The sequence below is a fragment of the Trichechus manatus genome, unplaced genomic scaffold (genome assembly GCF_000243295.1).
Source record: "Trichechus manatus latirostris isolate Lorelei unplaced genomic scaffold, TriManLat1.0 scaffold00034, whole genome shotgun sequence".
Lineage (NCBI taxonomy): Eukaryota > Metazoa > Chordata > Mammalia > Sirenia > Trichechidae > Trichechus > Trichechus manatus.
Window position 1 is genome coordinate 7,152,644 of NW_004443970.1, and position 13,506 is coordinate 7,166,149.

The window sequence follows — 13,506 nt, forward strand, 5'->3', positions numbered from 1 at the left end:
CTCCAACATCATTTAAAAGTAGACTATTGCTATGCTATAATACATACACACTTTGGAACTTCTGGCCCCTTTAAATATTGGTCTTAATTTGCCTGCTCTGGCTGCAACATGTAACAGGAGAATAAAGGGGGTTGGTTGAGGGATGAATTGGTTGACAGGCAGCATACAGTGTAGATGTTGAGAGCACAAGCGCTACAGTCAGACTGCCTGGGTCTAATCCACGAATCTACTACTTACCAGGTGTGTGAGCTACAGACAAGTTATTTAACTACTCTGGCTTAATTTTCTTAATTTGTAAAACAGTAATGATGATAGTACCTCCCTCATTAGATTGTTATGATAATTATGTGAGAAAATAAATGTAAAGCAATTAAAACAGTACCTGACACATAGTAAGGACAAAATCACTTGCTGAATAAATAACATAAGAGGCAGGCTAATGTAATTAATCTGTTTATCTGACTCTAAAACCAAAAATCCCTAGCCAATCTCTCATGAGAAACTGATTATTCACTAAGACAGTCTAAATATTATCTTCTATTAGTCTTTTGTGACCTCTCAATGATCACTGTAGCTAACCATACAGTTTATTACCCATTCTAAGCAGCAATTAACAATTCTGATGCCAAATAAGAATTTGGGAGCAAAGTATTATATAATTCAAAGTAAATGATCTAAAAAATGCCTAAGAAAAACTGCATTTACATGCATGGTGCCTCCCTACAGTATCTCTCAGAGTAGAACTGCCCCATAGGGTTTCCACGGAGCGGCTGGTGGAGTTGAACTACCAACTTTTTGGTTAGCAGCCAAGCTCTTAACCACTACACCACCAGGGCTCCAGTTACCTGCTGGTAGGACTACGTATACTTAACACATTTTAGATAGAAAATGTAAGTTTTAAGTACATTTTTACCAAACTTGGTAATAAAAAAAGTACATAAACCTCAAATTATAGAAACTATTCCTGTTTTCAGTTAAGAAAAATAACTACACTTATTAAAAACAATTTAATACTGAGACATTTGAAGCTAACCAAGGTTCATTACCTAATTTTCTGTGGCGAAAAAACAAGATGAACATCAAAGTCACATGTAAAGTAAACATGCTGTGGGGAGGAATTTTTAAATGAAGCTCTTAAGTTCCAATAAATTTTTAATGACTCTTTATGGGTACAGTGTTTATGGGTACCTGTGTTTTACTGACTATGCAAAGGTATTCAACTGTGTGGATCATAACATATTATAGAAAACACTGCAAAGAATGGGAATTCCAGAACACTTAATTGTGCTCATGCAGAACCTGTAAACAGACCAAGAGGCAGTCATTTGAACAGGACAAGGGGATACTGCATGGTTTAAAATCAGGAAAGATACATCAGGGTTGTATCCTTTCACCATACTTATTCAATCTACATGCTGAGAAAATAATCTGGCAAGCTGAACTATGTGAAGAAGAATGTGGTATCAGGATTGGAGGAAGGCTCATTAAAAACCTGTGATATGCAGATGACACAATATTGCTTGCTGAAAATGAAAAGGATTTGAAGTACTTACTGATGAAAATCAAAGACGGCAGACTTAAGTATGGATTACATCTCAACAAAAAGAAAACAAAAATCCTCACAATGGGACCAATAAGCAACATCATGATAGAGTAAATACTGAAGTTGTCAAGCATTTCATTTTACTTGGATCCATAATCAACATCCAGGGAAGCAGCAGTCAAGAAATCAAAACAATGTGTTGCACTGGGCAAATCTGCTGGAAAAGACCTCTTTAAAGCGTTGAAAAGCAAAGATGTCACTTTGAGGACGAAGGTCTCAAAGCCATGGTATTTTCAATCACCTCATATACATGTGAAAGCTGGACAATGAACAAGGAGGACTGAAGAAGAACTGATACCTCTGAATTACGGCATTGGCAAAGAATACTGAATATACCACAGACTGCCAGAAGAATGAGCATGTCTGTCTCGGAAGAAGTACAGCCAGAAAGCTCCTTACAAACAGGGGTGGTGAAACTTCGTCTCACGTACTTTGGAGATGTTATGAGGAGGGACCAGTCCTTGGACAAGGAGGACATCATGGTAAAGTAAAGGGTCAACAAAAAAGAGGAAGACCCTCAACAAGATGGACTGACACAGTGGCTGCAACAACAGACTCAAGCATAACATAGATTGTGAGGATGGTGCAGGACCAGACAGCATTTCGTTCTGTTGTACATAGGGTCGCTGTGAGTCAGAACCGACTTGACGGCCCCAAAAAACAATAATGATCAATTCACTCTAATTTGAAATATATTTTGGAAAATGAACAAAATGTAGGAATATTTGTCTTTCTATCCCAGGCTATGCACAAATAGGGCAAGAAAGTGAAATCTGAGCTATCATCATAGTCCGGTACCTTAAGTTCTCAAATTGATCTGAAGTGAACACCTACTTATATTTGATAGAATTTAAAATAACTATTTTAGCTTTTGGTATCTCTTTTATGTTTCAAGCTAAAAATAATATTTAAGTTCATATCTCAAGAAAAATAACACGACTATGAACATTAACTTTGATATGAGCATCTATTATGGGCCAGAGGCTACATGTACATTCTCACATGTAATTCTCAACTCTATGAGGTGCTTTGCTTTACTTCAGTTTTCTGATCTGCAAAATAAAGATAAAGAAAGGGTACCCGTTGCCATCGAGTCAATTCCGACTCACAGTGACCCTACAGGACAGAGTAGAACAGCCCCATAGGGTTTCCAATGAGCAGCTGGTGGATTTGAACTGCTGACCTTTTGGTTAGCAGCCAAGCTCCAAAGAAAGGGTAAGCAATTCTAAAGAGAGACTGGCAATGTGCTTGTACTTTAACACTATTTCAGTGATTTCAAATCCCATATTCTTTAAGTAAAACTGCTATAAGTAGGCTTCTCATTTTAGGTTTTCTTCCTTAATATCCTTTAGCTACTATTATTATAAAAATATATCCTCATAAAATATTTTTAAAATACATATTTATTGTAAAATGTAAGAGTCAGTCCAGAGACAGATCCTTTCAGTTTGAAAGCACAAAGAAATAAATATATGTTGTTTTAGTCATCACTGACTTCAATTAATCACATAGAGAAAATAAGACAGGCAGTCCCTGACTTAAGATGGGGTCCCGTTCCAATGACTCCGTCATAGATCGATTCTGACATTACGTCAAACACCTCGTTTTTCTTTTAGATTTCATTATTATTACCTTTTATTACCAGTATCTTTACAAATCCTATCTAATTTGTCTTTGAGGGTTGGAAGCATTACATATAAACTCACAGATATATTTTAATACATACATAAAAACATACACAAATCACAAAAATTTAATCTGACAATGAAGAACTGGACGACACTGGCATTTTGTCAGTTGCGGTAATAACTCCACTTGTGAAAAGTTCTGGATCATCTGGATTATCCCTGGGAAAGTGGATGGCATTTCTAGTCAGAAAATTAGTGAGAGTTGTCTGTATTGCTCTTTTTTTTTCTTCATACATTTCATGATAACATCTCACTGCTTCCCAAATCTGGCTATGGACTTTAAAGGGATCAGCATTTGGGTCTGTGTTTTCAAGCAACTGAAGCCTCTGATTTAGTTTAGAAAAAACTCCAGCTAATCCTTTAACTGTAAACTTTTGACAACTTCTCTCCTTCCTCTTCCATCTTGCCCAGCTCATCTTTGAATTTTTCAGCAGCTTCAAAATGGGCGCTTCCTGCTTCTCCAGTTGTATGCACGTTACGTAAGCCAAATCTGCATTGGAAGCTGTGAAACAAGCCATTGTTGGCATTAAAGTACTCATGGCAGTCTTCTCCTTGCTGTTCTGCAGGTTTTTAAAAAGATTGCATACTTCCGATTGAATCATCAGTAAACTCCTAGGAATCCTTTTCTGGATTTGGTCTTCTAACCAAATCATCAACAGCTTCTCCATCTCGTGGACTGGTCTTTGTGCTTCTTTGTTAAAACTTTTGATTTAATGGCAAACGCTCCTTTAACTGCCTCCCAAATACTATTCTTACATTTAATGATTGTCAGAACAGTAGAATTTGACAGTCCTTCCTCATGTGCTATCTCGTCAACTTTCTTTCCACTATTATGGGCCTTAATGATCTTCATCTCTATATCCATGTCTACAGCCTTCCTCATCTTCTTTTTCAGATTACAACTTTCAGTGGCATGAATTCTTTTGTTAGACATATTGTTGGGGGTATAAGCAGTGCAGGTGTTACAATCAGAGAAACCTGAACAACTCAGCTTCAAATTAACAATGGATGCTTCTTAAGGTACAAAACGCTAAGATCATGTACAGTCCTGGCCTACAATGAAATCAGCATCAGTGTCATAACAGTGAAGTTGGAGTCATAATGGCTGTCAGGCACCTGCGCAGTTCAATTGTCATATGTCGTTGAGTTGAACATTGCCCAACTTTCTATCCATTAGGACTCCTGCCATTGACATGGACTTCACTGTCAGTCAGGCCACAGCCTGATAGACAGCAGTGTTTGCCAACAGTAAATCATAAAACTGAACATCTGCGAGTGAACATCTGAGAATGATAACATTGGTATATTATGCATTGCCACACTGTATGTACCTATTACAAACGATGTTCTTATTGTTAGGTGCCATAGAGTCAGTTCCAACACATAGCAACCCCATGCACAACAATGAAACACTGCCCAGTCTTGCACCATCCTCCCAATCACTGCTTGGGCCCATGTTGCAGCCACTATGTCAGTCCATCTCGTTGAGGGTTTTCCTCTTTATTCTGATTCTCTACGTTACCAAGCATGATGTCCTTTCTTCAGGGACTGGTCCCTCCAGATAACATGGTCCAAAGTATGTGAGACAAAGTCTCACCATCCTACACTTCTAAGGAGCATTCTGGCTGTACTTCTTCCAAGACAGACGTTTGTTCTTCTGGCAGTCCATGGTATATTCAATATTCTTCAAAGGCATCAATTCTTCAGTCTTCCTCATTCATTGTCCACATTTCACATGCACACAAGGTGACAGAAAATATCACGACTTGGGTCAGGTGCACCATAGTGTTCAAAGTGACATCTTCGCTTTTTAACACATTAAAGAGGTCTTTTGCAGCAGATTTGCCTAATGTAATACACTGATTTCTTGACTGCTGCTTCCGTGGGTGTTGACTATGGATCCAAGTAAAATGAAATCCTGGACAACTTCAATATTTTCTCCATTTATCATAACGTTGCTTATTGGTCTAGTTGTGAGGATTTCTGTTTTCTTTATGCTGAGGTGTAATCCGTCCTGAAGGCTGCGGTCTTTGATCTTCATCAGTAAGTGCTTCAAGTCCTCTTCACTATCAGCAAGCAAGATTGTGTCATCTGCATATCACAGGTTGTTAATGAGTCTTCCTCCAATCCTGATGCCACATTCTTCTTCATATAGTGCAGCTTCTCGAATTATTTGCTCAAAATACAGACTGAATAAGTACAGTGAAAGGATACAACCCTGATGTATCTTTCCTGATTTTAAACCACACAGTATCCTCTTGTTCTGTTTGAACAACTGCCTCTTGGTCTATGTACAGGTTCTGCATGAGCACAATTAAGTATTCTGGAATTCCTATTCTTCGCAGTGTTATCTATAATTTGATATGATCATACAACTGAATGCCTTTGCACAGTCAATAAAACACAAGTGAACATCTTTCCGGTACTCTCTGTTTTCAGCCAAGATTCAGCTGACATCAGCAATGACAGCTCTCGTTCCACACTACAGCAAACTAACAGACAAGTGGTGGACTACTAAATCGTACCAAAAAAAAAAAAAAAACAGAGTTGTGAGTGTGATTCGTCGTAACTCAAATATGTAGTAAGTGGGGGGCTACCTGTATTTCCAAACTATCCAAGTATTAACTAGTGATTATACTATTTTCACCTCCCATTTTGATAACAATTATTTAGTTTTAAAATATCCTAAAAAATTAATCATCTACACACACATACCATGCTTTTATAAAAATAATACATGTGCCTTCTATATTTCGTTGCCAAAGGCACACATTATTTGCACAGAAATATGGTAAACGAACTACTTGATAAAAATCCATTACTGTCAAGTCAATTCCAACTCATAGTGACCCTACAGAACAGAGGAGAACTGCACCATAGGGTTTCCAAGGCTATAATCTTTACGGAAGCAGACTGCCACATCTTTCTCCCGCAGAGTGGCTGGTGGGTTCAAACCACCAAACTTTCAGTTAGCAGTCAAGCATTTAACTACTGCGCCATGAGGGCTCCTTTTCTAATATTTATATGTATTAAAATCATTCAACAAATATGCCAATGTGGTAAATATTAAGAATTGAAAATCAACACAATGTGCGCTTACAGTCAATTTTAGAGTAAAGTTATGATACGGTATAAGACATTTATTATGGGGCATTTTCAAGAGGAGTATGGATAGAAGTAGAGACAATATGAAGAGGGAGATACAGAAGACAGTAGCTAGAAGAGAGAGAAATGTTAAAGGAGAGAGGAACAGGGGAATGTGTGTGTTTGAGGAAAGTGAGGTACCTGAACATGTTTTATGGCATGAGGAATTGGAGGTGGTGGGTCGCTATAAGTTGGAATCAACCTGACAGCAACAGATTTTTTATTTTGTAAATATTAGAAGCCAAATAAATTAATACCTAAATAAAAGCCATTTATCTAACAAACATATAATGCCAGACTCTGGTTAGAAGTGTACAAAAGGTAAAAATAAATGAAGTGAAATATGGCAACAGTATGACAGGTTTGTGTTATAAATATATGATGGTGGCAAAACTAAGGGAACAGTCATTTCTACATGCACAGCAAGAAAAACTTCAAGGATGAAGTAACATTTACATTGATTCTTGAAAGATGAGCAAGTTTTCTCTAGGAACACTGAACAGAGCCTCTGCTGCTGTTATTATATTAATAATGACAACAAACCCACTGTCATCGAGTCAATTCTGACTCATTGAGACCCTATAGGACGGAGTAGAACCGTCCCACAGGGTTTCAAAGGCCGTTATGTTTACAGAAGCAGAATGCCACATCTTTCTCCCACAGTGTAGCTGGTGACTTCGGACCACCAATATTTTGGTTAGCAGCTGAGTGCTTAACCACTGCACCACCAAGGCTCCAATGATGACCCGTAAACCCACTGCTGTCAAGTTGATTCCAACTCATAGCGACTCTATAGGATAGAGTAGAACTGCCCTGTAGGGTTTCCAAGGAGCAGCTGGTGGATTCGAACTACTGACCTTCTAATGCTCAACCACCATGCCACCAGGGCCCCCAATGATGACAACAACTATCAATTATGAAGTGCCTATTATATCTTACATATAATATAAATAGATTATATACTGTATTATATACTCATTTTGCCACAGGTTAGATATTATTATTCCTATTTAATTAGATAATAAAGAAAAATGATAATTTCGGCGACGGTCAGAATATGGAGGGATAGGCAGTTAAATCTAAACTGACAATAAAGGAGAAATACTTTCCTCTGCCTGCAAAGCTCTTTCTCCCATATATACCCATGGCTGCTTTACTCCTTTTATTCCAACTCAAATGCTTCCTGAGAAAAGTCATTCCTGATTTCCTTATCTAAAATAGCCTTCCCCTTTTTCTCTCCCTACCTTACTTTGTCTCCATAGCACTCTGTAAGAGTGTGCTATATTATGTATTTATGTATTTGCTTACTGTCCCCCCACTATAATGTAACCATGAGATCACAGGTTTTGTTTGGATCTTTCCTCCCTCCCCTGTGCCTGAAACAGTGTCTGGCACATAGTAAACCTGCTGCCGTCAAGTCGATTCCAGCTCATGCAAATGGTTAATACACTCGGCTACTAAGTGAAAGGTTGGAGATTCACGTCCACCAAGAGGTGCCTCAAAAGAAAGGCCTGGTGATCTACTTCTGAAAAATCAGATAGCTGACTGGTTCTCAACTGGGAGTGTTACTGCCCCCTCCCTTTCTCCCTTCGCCACTCACCTCCCTCACCCATCAACTCCCTACCTCCAATGTTTACATGTGAGGTTTTTTCATTATCATAATGTGTGGGGATTGCTACTGACATTCAGTGGTTGGGGGCGGGGGGAGAAGGATGCTAAGCACCTACGATGCAGAAGCCGGTCCCACACACAAAGAATTATCCAACACAAAATGCCAATAGAACCCTCAAATAGTAGGGAAAACATACTAATAATCAATGGGTGGAGGGGCAATAGGAGGTGATTCCATAAAGATAGCTTAGGGCCAGTCAGTGAAGGAAAATGAACATCAGCAAGAGGAGTTTAAGAAAAACCACTGATGGTTTTTAAATAGGAGTATGACATAACATGTAACACAGAAATATATTAAAGATTACAATATATTTTGCTCAGTGCCTACAAGTTAAAAAAAAAAAAAAAAACTTTCCCATAATAGTAACTTTTAATCTAGAGAAAAAACTATGTAGTCTTAGCCTATACGTTTGCTGATAAAGAATACCAACTACAACAGTCCAGGCAGGCAGTAACAGAATATAAACTATAGTCACAGCAACAGGGATAGAAGAAAATGTCATATGAAAAAGACAACTGATCACACTAGGATGGTAAGATTAAAAAAAGAAAAATAACAGAAAATAACAAATGTTGGCAAGGATGTGGGGGAACTGGAACCATTATCCACTACTGGTGGGAATGCAAAATAGTACAGCCACTGTGGAAAACAGTGTGGTGGTTCCTCAAAAAACTAAAAATGGAATTACTGTGCTGTGGGACTTCTGGGCAACATGGTGCTATAGACAGAAGCACCATGCCATCTTTCCACAGCAGAAACCTGAAAAACTAAGTCAAACAGAGACAAACGTCAATCCTAGAACCCTAAGCATCAAATAAAGACATAAAGGACTCAGCCAAGCACCGAACGGAATAAGAAACTGAGAGAGCGAGGAGAAATACATGCAGAGGCCCCCTATCAGCTAACGCAGCATGGATTCACCATCTTGGACTTCTGTTGGACATCGGCGAACAAGGAGTATGGGAAAGCAGATTCACAGAGTTTCCAGCAGGAGACAGAACAACTGGTAACCGATGATATATGCTTTCCTAACCTTCACCCTTCTTCACACTCACTCGGCCTCCTCTGCTTCCTGTGGCCACAGTCTCTTACCTGGGAAGCACCAGCTAAAGCCCCGGGCCACTTGGAGTCTACCTGCCCATACAGGCTGGCTCCCTGAGTGCCATTTGTTGCTGATGGTGCTTTTCTCCGCTTATTTAGATTTCTTCCATACCTCTCACCACCTCCCCCTCCTTACTCTCAAATACCTAGCTCAAAGTGCCATCTTTGCTTCCTGCTGAAAGTCTGTGAAACGCCCTCTACTGTGGAACTGCTTCCCAGCCAGTGCCGCCACACTGGTGGGATCTCTGCGGCTTTTTGTTCGTTTTGATTTGTTTGTTTTCTTTTTTTTCCTCCGCTTGGGAGCCCCTTTTAGCCGGGCTATACTGCGTGGATTGAGAACTACTTCCCCAGCCTGTGCAGCCATAGGGTGGTATCCCTGGGAGCATTTCTTTTTTCTTTTGGTTTTCTTTGTTTTTGTTTTTCTTTTTTCCTTTTTGTGTTTCTTCATTTCTCAGTTTCTCGTCTCTCTATACTTACCTTCTCCTTGCTGTGTACACTGTTACCCTTTTTAGACAGGCTGTACTTCACAGCATGGGAGCTACTTCCAAAGTTTTCACAGCCACACCAGCGGGATCCTTGGGAGCTATGCTTTGCTTTCTTTTTTCTAACTTTCACTTGTTTTTTTCTTTTACCACTTTTTTGTCTTTTGGTTTTTCTCCATTTCTCAATCTCTCATCTCTCTACTCCGACAGTAAGCTCCCTTAGCACTCCTTTTGTTTGTTTCTTTGCCTTTGGCTACTATTTCTCTCTTCTCTCTCTCCTCTTTCCCATACCCATCTTACCTCCACACATCACAATCTCCCCCCTCCGTCCTGCCTACCTGCACTGTGCGCTGAACATCACATCCCCGAGCCGCACAGGCACAGCCTATGGAAACCTGCCCTGCACTGCTACCCGGTTTACCCTGTCAGCCCTAGTATGTATCACAAACAAACCATCCCAGCAACTCCTCATCAGCTGAACTTGCACTGCTGCACTATTCCGGAGCGACTGACCCTGTCCATAGGACAAGGAGGTGAAAAGTATCATGCCCACAGACAGGCAAACAACAAAGAATGCACAGCCCACATGCTCAAACATAACAAAATAAAACAAAGAAGCAGGACAAAACAAACAAATCTACAGTCAATAAGTGAGGAAAATAATTACTGAATATCCCAAAGACAGCACACAATATCAAAACATATTAAAAAAACAGGACAGGATGTTCCCAGTAGGCGTCCAAAATAAAACACTAGATGACCTTCTAGTAGAAGAAAAAGCACTAAACTACCTGATAGGGAATTCAAATCTCTAATATTCAGAGCTGTCCAAGAGTTGAAGCGAAAAGCATATAAAACTGAGGAAAAAATAGAAAAACTCAGGGAAAATATAGGAAAAAAAGGAAGAATTCAGGAAAATAATACAGGAATGAAGTATCAAAATAAATTCACAAGTAGAAATCATACAAAAACAACAAATAGAAATCCAAAAGATAAACAACAAGATTTCAGAAACAGACAGTGTCATGGAAGGGCTGAAGAGCAGGTTTGAAATGATGGAAGACAGGATCAGCGAAACTGAAGACAAACTCTTCGATACATCTCTGAGGAAAAATCAGAAAAAAAGAAAAATGAAGAAACCCTGAGAATTATGTGGGCGACAATCAAAAGCAAAAATCTGAGAGTGATCAGAGTTCCAGAACAGGGGGAGAAAAGAGAAAACACAGACAGGGTCACTGAAGAACTGCTGACAGAATCCCCAGTATCATGAAAGATGAAAAGCAGACCATCCAAGAAGCTCAATTAACCCCATTATAGGACAGACCTCAAAAGAAACTTACGAAGGCATATCATAATCACACTCACTAAAACTGAACACAAAGAAAGAATCCTGAGAGCAGGTCAAGAAAAACGAAAAGTCACATACAGAGGAGAAACAGTAAGACTAAGCTCAGATTATTTGGCAGAAACCATGCAGGCAAGAAGGCAATGGGATAACGTATACAAAACCTTGAAACAAAAAAATTTCCAGCCAAGAATAATATATTCTGCAAAACTCTCGTTCAAATATGATCGTGAAATTAGGACATTTCCAGACAAACAGAAATTAAAGGACTATGTAAAAAGCAAACCAAACTTATAAGAATTATTAAAGGGAGTCCTTCAGTCTGAGAACAAACAACATCCAACAACAGAATGAATCTAGAACGCAGTATCGTACCAGCCAGATATCAACCAAAGAGATGAACTCTCAAGGACTACCCAAAACTAAAAGAATTACAACAGGGAAACAGACAGGTTAATCCATAAATGACAACAACATCAGAACAATAAAAGAAGGAATAAACAGTGTAGGTATAGAACCTTCTAATGGAGAGGAAGGTAAAGCGATATCAAGCAATAATAGACTGGTTCAAACCTAGGGAGATAAAGGTAAATTTCAAGGTAATCAAAAAGAAGTTACAAACCTACTTATCAAAATAAGAACAAAAACAAAGTCTCAGTAAAAACAAACAAAATGAAAAAAAAATCCACAAACAAAGGAATTCGGCACAGGAGAAAAGAGAACAAAGAAAACGTCGGCACCACAAAAACACTACAAAATGACAGCAATAAATTCACACCTATCAGTAACTGCACTGAATGTAAATGGCCTAAATGCACCCATAAAGAGACAGAGACAATGGATTAAAAAAACAGGATCCATCAATACACTGTCTACAAGAGACATATCTTAGAAACAAAGATGTAAATTCATTAAAAATCAAAGGATGGAAAAAAATATATCAAGCAAAAAGCTAACAAAAAAAGAGCAGGAGTGGCAATACTAATCTCAGATAAAATAGACTGCAAAAGAAAATCAACCATAAAAGACTAAGAAATGCACTATACCGTGATTAAAGGGAGGATCCATCATGAAGACATAACCATAATAAATATATACGCACCCAATGACAGGGCTCCAAAATACAAAAAACAAACTCTAACAGCACTGAAAAGAGAAATTGACAGTTCCACAGTAATAGCAGGAGACTTCAACACACCACTATCGGTAAAGGACAGAACATTTTGAAAACAACTCAACAAAGATACAAAAGACCTAAAGGGTACAGTCAGCCTATTTGACCTCACAGACATATATAGAACACTCCACCCTACAGGTGCAAAGTACACATTCTTTTCCAATGCACATAGAACATTCTCCAGAACAGACCACATCTTAGGAACAGAGCAATACTCAACAAACTCCAAAACAAAAAGATAATACAAAGTATCTTCTCTGACCACAACGCCATCAAGGTAGAAATTAATAACAGGAAGAGCAAGGGGAAAAAATTAATTACATAGACACTGAATACCACCCTGCTTACAAACCACTGGGTAAAAGAAGAAATCAGAGATGGAATCAAAAAATTCCTAGAATCAAACGAGAATGAAAACATATCATAAAAACTTTTGGGACACAGCAAAGGCAGTCCTCAGAGGACAATTTACAGCAATACACACATCAAAAAAGAAGGGACAAAATCAAAACATTAGCTACACAATTCGAACAAATACAAAGAGAACAGAAAAAAAAAAAAAGCCCAGAGCCACCAGAAGAAAGGAAATAAAAACGATCAGAGCAGAAATAAATGAAATACAGAAGAGAAAAACAATAAAAAAAAAATCAACAAAACCAAAAGTTGATTCTTTGAAAGGATCAACAAAATCAACAAACCACTGGTCAAACTGACAAAAGTAAAACAGGAGAGGATGCAAATAACCCAAATAAGAAATGAAATGGGAGACATTACGACAGACCCAAATGAAATAAAAAGGATCATAACAGAGTATTATGAGAAACTATACTCCAACAAATTTGAAAACCTAGAGGAAATAGATAAATTTCTAGAAACACACTACCTACCCAAACTACCACAAAGTCATGTTGCAAATCTGAAAAGGCCCGTAACAAGAGAAGACATTGAAAAGGTAATAAAAAAAACCTCCCAACAACAAAAAAGCCCTGGCCCAGATGGCTTCACTGGAGAATTCTACCATTCAGAAAAAAAGCTTATACCAGTACCACTCAAACTATTTCAGAACATAGAAAAGGAAGCGACACTTTGGAATTCATTTTATGAAGCCAGCATAACCCTGATACCAAAACCAGGCAAAGATGCCACAAAGAAAAGAAAATTACAGACCAATATCTCTCATCAATATAGACGCAGAAATTCTCAACAACATCCTAGCCAATAGAATTCAGAATCACATCAAAAAAATAATACACCACGACCAAGTAGGATTCATACCAGGTATGCAAGGATGGTT

At 38.5% G+C, this 13,506-nt stretch overlaps 1 protein-coding gene across 2 annotated transcripts in view; it reads right to left on the reverse strand.

Moving 5' to 3' along the window:
- STIM2 (stromal interaction molecule 2) overlaps positions 1-13,506 on the reverse strand; it is a 210,999-nt gene that overhangs the window by 107,044 nt on the left and 90,449 nt on the right. The gene's annotated exons all lie outside the window — the stretch shown is intronic.